Below are 8683 nucleotides of genomic sequence, written 5' to 3' on the forward strand. Positions count from 1 at the left end.
TTTCCCCTAAATCTGCAATAGCTAACTACATTCCTTTTTTTATGTCAAAAGTGCATATTGGGTATAAGTCATTTGAAGCTTTAGAGCATTGATGGCAATTTGATTTGACTCGGGTCAGGCATAAACACTTCTAAAAGGTCTATTGCCAAGATTAAAGTGTATTCCAAGGGAGTGAAAATCACTGCACATTGTGAAATAGCTATGATGTGCACTTGTTGGAACCAGATATTAATAAAATATCACCTTGCTGTTTTTTTCAGAGAAGTGGTGAAGTGATGGTAACAGGGAGAAACTCTTACTGTTGTCATACACTTAGCTTGTATGTGGGAGCTGCCTTTTGGTCAACAACTGAAACGCCAGACTTCTCTGCAACATTGTAGCTAATGGTGTGCTACAGTGTTAAATAACAGCTCAGTTATGAATGAGGTTTCAGAATTATTGTATGTGTTGTAAATCTCCATTCAGTAACTTACCTCAGTGCGTCTCTTTAAAAACGTGATCTAATGCCGTGTTTTGTGGGCAGGTAAATGATGGGTGATGGGACTCTTAAGAAAATACCTTACAGCTGACTTCAGATCAAATTCTGATAATGTTACTCGTGTGTTCCCACAGTGAAGAGAAACAGCTAGATTTTGGCTTTCAGTTTCTTCTTTCACTGGTCTTATTTAAATTACTTCCAACTTACCATGTAGCATGAAGTACTAGCTTGGTTTTAAAGCAAGGAGAAATCACATACAGAAAAAGATAATTTCTATTTCTTTTCAGAATGACGTTTTCTAAATGTAGCACGGTATTTCAGTGGAAGAGTTCTTTTGATAATGATCTAGAAGAGTGATTCAAGTGCTGTTGCACACACTTTAGAATTATTGTTGACTTATTTATGATAGTCCACCTCCAGTGTCATCAGTCTTTTCAGTTCTTCTATGTGAAATGTATGGAAATGTAGAACTTAAGGTGAGTCTCACTGAACTTTCCCACACTTCTTTCTCTTTTCTGTGCTGGGGAAGGGAAGGATGAGAAAGGAAGTTATTTTACTGAAAATATAAGTTTTGAATTTGATTTTTGAAACAAGAATCTTCAATTCCTGCTTTAAAGTAATAAAAAAAAAAAAATAAGTAAAAGAAATGGTAGTTCTCTTGGCATCATTCAGTCTGAAAAAGTGAAAAAAGATTTTGTAACTCCTCAGTGAGGTATAGATTGCCATTTTGTCAGCACTTCAGCACAAAGGACTTGCTGATGGTCCTCTTTCTCTCCGGTAGCAGCTAGCACTGCTGTGCAGTCAGTAGAAGCACCAGGGGAGTGTTCTGCTGTGGTTTCCATATTGAGAATCCCTCGCTGTTTTCATGTGAGAAAATAAAGATGTGATTTCTATCTGATCCAACAAGCCTCTTTAGAATGCCTCAATGTTTTACAGGTAGTAATTCTTATAACCATTGTTCTCAGCATTTAATTTTCTCCGTAGATGTTTCTCAGTACACGATGCTTTCTTTCTGACCAATCTGCACAGCTAAATTGTCTTATGAGATGTTTATTTCATTACAGAAAATGGCACATAGTGTAAAATTGCTGGACTGGATCTTCGTGCAGCTCACACAGCAGATGTATTTAAATGTCAAATCAATTTAAATGTTTTGTTTCTGAAATATCAGTATTCTGTTTAAAAAATATGATGTACGTAAACAAAATATTTGGATATTTGTGGGCAGAATGTTTATATGACTGAACATGCTGGTGCTTCAACATTTCTACCTGGCTTTGTTTAAAAATGAAGGCTGAAAGACAGGGATTTCTGATGAAATGGAAGTTCATGTCCAGTCACTGGTTACTCCAATGTGCATGTCCAGAGAAGTCTCAACTATATGATCTGCTTGAACTTTTCTAATGACATTTTCTTTTACAACTGATTGTTACTTTTCCTATCCTGACTGACGTATATTTTGAGATTTTTAGTTGGGTGAGAGGCTGGCTTTTTTTGGGCAGCGTTGCAGTTTAAAAGGTGGCATTTCGTGATGTAGATGCAGGTTCTGTCTAATAAGCTAAAATACCTTCATAAGAAAATATTTAGGAAGTGTAGTCTTTTTTTTTCAGTAACTTGAAAAAATTTCAAACCTATTTTAAACAATATTTGGGAAAAGTGAGTGAATTAGGTTTGGGGAATGGTCATGGGTAGAGAATTCAGCATACTTAAAATCTTTTTTTTTTTCAAACTTGGTGTTTCTGGTGGAATTTAAGATAGCATTTTTATTTCTCTACCAGCATTGTGTATGCCATTCTTGATCTGTAAGTAATTTCATTAGCAAACTGCAGGAACTTGAATCTAGGGGATGGTGTTCAATGTTTTATGAGCCCTTGAAGATAGTACGTTTTCCTCTTTGTCTTCTGCTGACACACTGGTAAAACAGGGTCTGATAAGGCCAGCTTGAAAGCCTACACAAAATATTGACAAGATGTACTTCTTGATCCTCAACAGCCTTCTAAGTAGGGAAGCTGAGTTCTGTCGAGGTGCAGTGCCCAGCAGTTCTTAGCTGGTAACTGCTGCCATGGAGTTATAGGGAAGGGAGTCTTTCCTTCCTCATGCAACAGGGTAAGGCTGGCTTTATAGGGAGAAGAGAGCAGGCAAGAGCTATTGCAACAGATGACCAAAGTGCATAAGAAATTAACTTGGAGAGATTGAACAAAAACACAACTCATTAAAATGGGAGAAGCAAACATAAATGGGTGGCATAGCAATGTTTTCTTACCAGTGTGGGAAGTTGTTAAAAATTGCCAAATGTAGTTTGATCTGTGAAATTTAGTTGATCCTTTAGATAAAGTGGGGTTATTATAAACATTGTAGGGAAAGGCTGGGCTATGCTGAGCATGAATTTTGTGTTACAGTGAAGGGCTTAACTTCTGTATTTCCTTCTTTTGTATTTCCTTTTTTTTTTTTTAAATTTAGGTACTGTTACCTTTTTTTTCCATTCTGTAAGTCCATATGCTCTTTGTTGAGGTCACTTACTGACTGTGCATCTTATAATTGCACTTTTTAAAGGACTTTTTTTAATGCATTCTCTCTTAAACAGTCAGGTTTCTTGTCTCATTGCTGTACAACATGATATTTCTCCTTCAGGGTTTTGTTTCTGCCATAGAGATTTCTAGGAACAAAGAACCAGTGAGGCTAGCGATCAGGTGGGTTCTGTGGGAAGTTTGAAATCTCTGCTCGCTTCTTGGTTTGATACTGATGTCTCATGATGATAAATAACATATTCTCTCTGTGCTTTTTATTTATCTGTAAAATAGTACTCATGATAGAATTTCTTACATGGTCTAAAATGATAAAAGTAAATCAAATGTAGCTACACTTGTACATTTTTCTTGTCATCAGGTTTCTGAATACATGGTTGCAGTTGCATAGTAGTGGTCTTAAGTACTAGTTTTAGGTGGAACACATGAGAATTCTTTAATCCTCTTCAACAATTCAAGAAACACAGCTTAAAGATTTGCTTTTCAGTGTTTTTATCAGGAGTAACTGGAACTCAGATGGGAATAAAGCAATTCTTATATTCAGTTCATAAAAGAAAAATTGTATGTCTGTAGAAACCCTGGAGTTTCAGTAAAGGACTCCTAAGTAAAGTGCCTAAAACACTTTGTGGTGTTCTTTTTTTCTGAGACATGTATTTGGTAGAATGTAATTCAAAGCTTCAATAATCCAGTATTTCTGGATTATTTTTGTGCAATCAGATGATAACAGCCAGAAAGCTGTATGGGTTTTTCTTGTGATTGTTGTTATTGTTGTTCTGGTTTGTTTCCAGTATTGTATTTTTTGTACATAAAACTAAAGTGCTGCTGATCAGAAGGATGAAATGTTTCTCTAATCAAAATCCCCACTGAAAAATAATTTTATAATGTGAGACTTTTGTTACTTAGTTTAAATCATTTAATGTATTAGAATATAAAATATCTTTTGAAGTTTTATATGAAGACTTAAAATTGGCTATTTTTGATCCTCCAAGTTCCCTTGAACACCCTTTTTTTTGTTTGTTTGTTTGTTTTTTTTCCCCAGCATAAGTTTAATCAGAAGCATGTTTTGTCAAATGCTTGCCAGAGACCAACATTTAATTCTTGCATTGCACATGATCCCTTTTATCCACCTTTGTGGATCCACCCAAATCCACTTGGATCTTACTTATGGTTATGATGTAGGGGGAGAAATGGTATTCAGAACTCAGGAGTTCTGTTGGTTTGTTACTTTTGCAGTAATGTGTAACTGTTCTTTTTCCAAGAGATTTAGTAATCTACATTACGTTTTCTGTCAGGGTACAGCTTTTATTTTTAATTACACTAGGTGAGAAGGCCTATCTCTCACTGTTAAGAAAACAAATCTGTTGGTGTTACCTTATGATGAAGTATACCATTTTTTCTGAGTGTTAGGAGGAAAATGAGTTAAAGACTGGGAGGGCAAAGTTGGGAATCAAGGATAAGAGAATCTCGGAACATTTCTCGAGGAGGAGGGTTGGCTGCTAGATATGCCTGAGGAGTGGGTGTGCAGACTTGTGTAACTGGTACAGTGAGATGCTGCCTTTATAGTTTTAAGGCTTCTGTAAGTATAACTACTGTTTGTTTGCAGATTAGACGCTTTCGCCTTCTCTGGTAGCAAAGAAGTAAGAGAAAATGATTTTTTTGACCTAGCATTTCTGTCCTCTTTTCTTTGAAGAGAAAACAAGTTTTTAGATAGCGAGTTCTGAGGAAGCCATCAGAAGACTCGGGCCTTTGCTTGGAAGACGAAATGGCAAGCAGATGCAAAACAAATGTGGTAGCCTAGGAAAACCTGGGAGAATGAGCTCCAGTGGATCTCTTGCTTGAGACTGGAATTTTACATGTTATGCTTGGTTTACATGTCTCCCTCAGTTGACTGTAAATAAGCAGTAGCAAAGTTAAGTATGTAATGTTGCTTCTGGGTATCCTCAAGTCTGTGATGTGGTAAGACACACCTTAGGAGGACCATTTAAGAACGATACCAATAACAAATTCTTAAATCGGTGGCAGTGTAGCTTTTATGCTAAGGTATTTTTGTATAACTATCACTTTCACTAAAAATTAGTTTGAGGGAAAGTTATTGTAGAGGAAGACATGACCTTTTTGATCTCTAGAGACAAGGGAATGTGAAGTTTTCCTTTGTTTACCGGAGAGAATTACTTCAGTTCTAATTTACTCGGGGGGAAGTACAGAACTCGCTAAAATAAAGCAAGCCTTGTCCAAAATCACATCCTTGTCACCAAGGAAAAACTTGTCCCAAGGCTCCCAATTATCTTTTTCAAGGGTGCTTTGGTTTGTCTCATAAATACTGTGTTTTTTTTTTTCCTTCCATTTTTGTGCAGGAACTGTGTACTTTTTTTTTTTCCCCTCAGTGATAAAAACAATAAAGAAACAGTAATGAGGAGCTCTTTGCTTCTGACAGTCGTCTTTTTGTGAATGACATTTTGGAATTAGTAGTTAACTATACTGAATATTATCTCATTAGCCAGCTTACTGTCAGCTCTAAGTATAGTGTGGAATTACTAACTTCTGTGGCTGATCAGTCAGTTCCTTTGGTGCAGAATGTTTTATTAGATTGTGAATGTTCGTGTTCTCTTAATGGAGTGAATGGGTTACCAACCAAGTCTGTAGTTGCAAAAGATGATAGCTCTGACAGTAGACTTGCAAGCATGTATATATACTTCTTCACTTGAGTATGTAGGATCTGCATTTGAGTATGTAGGACATTGCGTGTTAAAATTATTGCATGTCCACTGTGTGTTCTTTGTGTGGTTGAACTAGCAAACTAGCTGCTAGCTTTAATTGTTCATCTCTTAAAAATACATTTATGATTTTGGACAGTCATACCTAGAAGTTATTTTTTTTTTTTCTTCCCTTTTAACTTTAAATGTCAAACTCTTATTTTCAGTATACATAACTTAAAAGGCTTAAAGACATTGCTACTGATCTCTGTGAATGTAAAAACAAGTAAAACCAAAATCTGGATTAACTTTGTGAATCTTTTTAGGCTAATCACTACAAAAAAGACATTGAAGCCCTGGAATGTGTCCAGAGAAGGGCAACGAAACTGGTGAAGGGTCTGGAGCACAAGTTTTATGAGAAGCGACAGAGAGCTGGGATTGTTCAGTCTGGAGAAGAGGAGGCTCAGAGGAGACCTTATTGCACTCTACAACTTCCTGAAGGGAGGCTGTGATGGGGAGGGGTTTGGCCTCTTCTTCCAGGCAACAAACAGGACCTGAGGAAATGGCCACAAGTTGTACCAGAGGAGGTTTAGGTTAGACATTAGGAAGAATTTTTTCTCTCAGAGAGTGGTCAGGCACTGGAATGGCCTGCCCAGGGAGATGGTGGAGTCGCTGTCCCTGGCAATGTTCAAGAGGTGTCCGGATGAGGAACTTCGAGATGTGGTAGCAGTGGTAATGGGAGGACAGTTGGACTAGATGATCTTGCCGATCATTTCCAGCCTTGTGATTCTATGATTCTATGATTGGCTGTGGAGAGTAGAAAACTGCGAATTACCAACTTCCACATATTTGTATTGAAAGCTGTTTAATTTCAGAAGTTTAACAAATCTGTGAAATTCATCTTGTGTTTTCATTCCTTGTTTACTGAAGTCATTTATTCTGTAGGGAGTGGCTCACTTGGTCACAAAAGAAGGAGGTACTTTTTTAGCTCTACCCACAAAATAAATTCTTCATGTTTGAGTTGTTGGAAGGGAGGCAGGGTTCACAGAGAACAGTCTAAGCATTGTGCATTCTCTACTTCCCATTGTTTTTTGGGATTTGTTCCCATTTGGTCAAGCTTAAATATGTGCATCAGTATTGCCATACTTAATATTTTTGCTTTTTCTTTGATTTGCAAATGTCATCTCTCAGATGTTAACTTCTTTTTACCACCTTAATGTTTGTCAATGTTGCAGGCCAAGGTGTGATCCTACACTGTTTTCTTGATGACCTACAAAATATAGTTATTTTAAATTGATATTATTGATCATAATTGTTTGTCTCCCAAAGGTAATGAGTCTTTCACATCTCCTAGAAACATTCAAGATTGTGGAAATCTACACTGTTTCCATCTTTTCCCCTGTAAGAAAAAGCACTCAAGGCATAAATTTTAGTCTAAAAAATCCCACGTTGCTAGGTTATCTGTATCTTTAAAGCTCCAATTAGGAATGCATTTTACATCTTCAAAGAGTTCTCTGATCATCTATTTGAATCAGTAGTGTATTACTTACAAATCCAAGTGATGTAAACTCACTAGTAATATAGAATGACTTTTTTCCCATCTGACAGTGGCAATTAGGTGTATGAATCATGGGTGAGGTCTGGTGGTTTAAAGGCTTCCCAGCAGTAATTCTTGCATATGCCTACATTGTGCAGTGAAATGAAGTCTGTGATAGCTGTCCTCAGTAATACTTATGCATGCCTTTAAATTCACACAGGATGATAGAGACAGGGCTTATTAGCTTGGACAGAGCACTGTGTGAGAAAGGACGTGGTGTTTGCTACCCAAGCTGACAGATAAATTTGTGCAACACTGAGTAGTTTGGTGTGAGGTATTACAGAAAAGGTAGAGGTAGCAGATGAGATTCAAATGTAGAGTGATTATATACTGTGACTATATGTAGAGGTTTGCCTTTACGCTTTATTTATTTATTTATTTATTTATTTTTGGTTAAATGTAGCCTCCATGAATAACAGGATATGGGCTCATATTCTCAACCTTGTATGCTGAGTTTGATGTGCCCTGGATCGCATGGAGTGGCAGAGTGGGTGTCTGGAATAGCTGTGCTGTTTAGAGACGTGATTTGCCTGTCTGATGGATACTCTGTTTTCCCCCCTCACTGTTTGTAGCCCTTTCTTCACAGGGGAAGCTTTGTTGTGTGAACCTGTTCATATGTGCTACACAAGTGCTTCTGTGAGGATCCTGGCAGAGAGATGTTTTATTCTAATGTGGAATGTATCACACCCATGAGCAAAACAAGTTTGACTGGTGAAAAGTGCAGTTTTACCAGTAAAAGCCTGCTTTATGTTATGAAATTCTTAAAAGACTTTGGAGAGCTGAGTAGTTCATTTTGGCTGTCGCAGGCTGTCTGAATCCAAAACTTGTTTGCAGATTTATCGTCTTGGTGCAGATTGCATAGTTGATGGGCTATGCATAAAGTGCTATGTATGCATACATCCGGAGGTTATGTAAATACATGTGTTTTTCTACTCGTACAACAGGTTAAGCATCTATCAAAAACTAAGTTAGCTGTCTTCCCATTTTGGTGTGCCAAGTGATGGACTTAAATTTTCATTTCAGTTCTTGTTTCCATTAGAGATTGTGAAGAATGTACAATACTGAAGATGGTGACTTTTTGCAGCTTCCTGTATTAAAAGTGCACCCTTGTTTTGGCTTAAATCAGTGCAGAAATGCAGTGTTGGCAGGGTCGGTGATCTGTGCTCTGGTCCTACAGGTCACTGTGGCCCTGTGCTGTTTGACAGTTCCTTTGTTGCTGCCTTGAAGATTAAAATACTGATGCTTTGTTCTTTGTAAGGCTTCAAGAGGCCAAGTATGATAAAGAAAAAGGGCTATGACAAATGGACAGCTTCTGTATTTTTGCCTTCAAGGGGTGACTAGCTTCATATACTTCCGCAGCACTCTTCCCTCTTATTCTGTTTTCAGGCTT

General features: G+C 37.3%; 1 protein-coding gene across 1 annotated transcript in view; it reads left to right on the top strand.

The window, feature by feature from the left end:
• The window catches only part of MTA3 (metastasis associated 1 family member 3), a 120401-nt gene that overhangs the window by 3918 nt on the left and 107800 nt on the right, over positions 1–8683 (top strand). The window lies entirely within an intron of this gene.

This window comes from Meleagris gallopavo, chromosome 2, assembly GCF_000146605.3.
Source record: "Meleagris gallopavo isolate NT-WF06-2002-E0010 breed Aviagen turkey brand Nicholas breeding stock chromosome 2, Turkey_5.1, whole genome shotgun sequence".
Classification (NCBI taxonomy): Eukaryota; Metazoa; Chordata; class Aves; order Galliformes; family Phasianidae; genus Meleagris; species Meleagris gallopavo.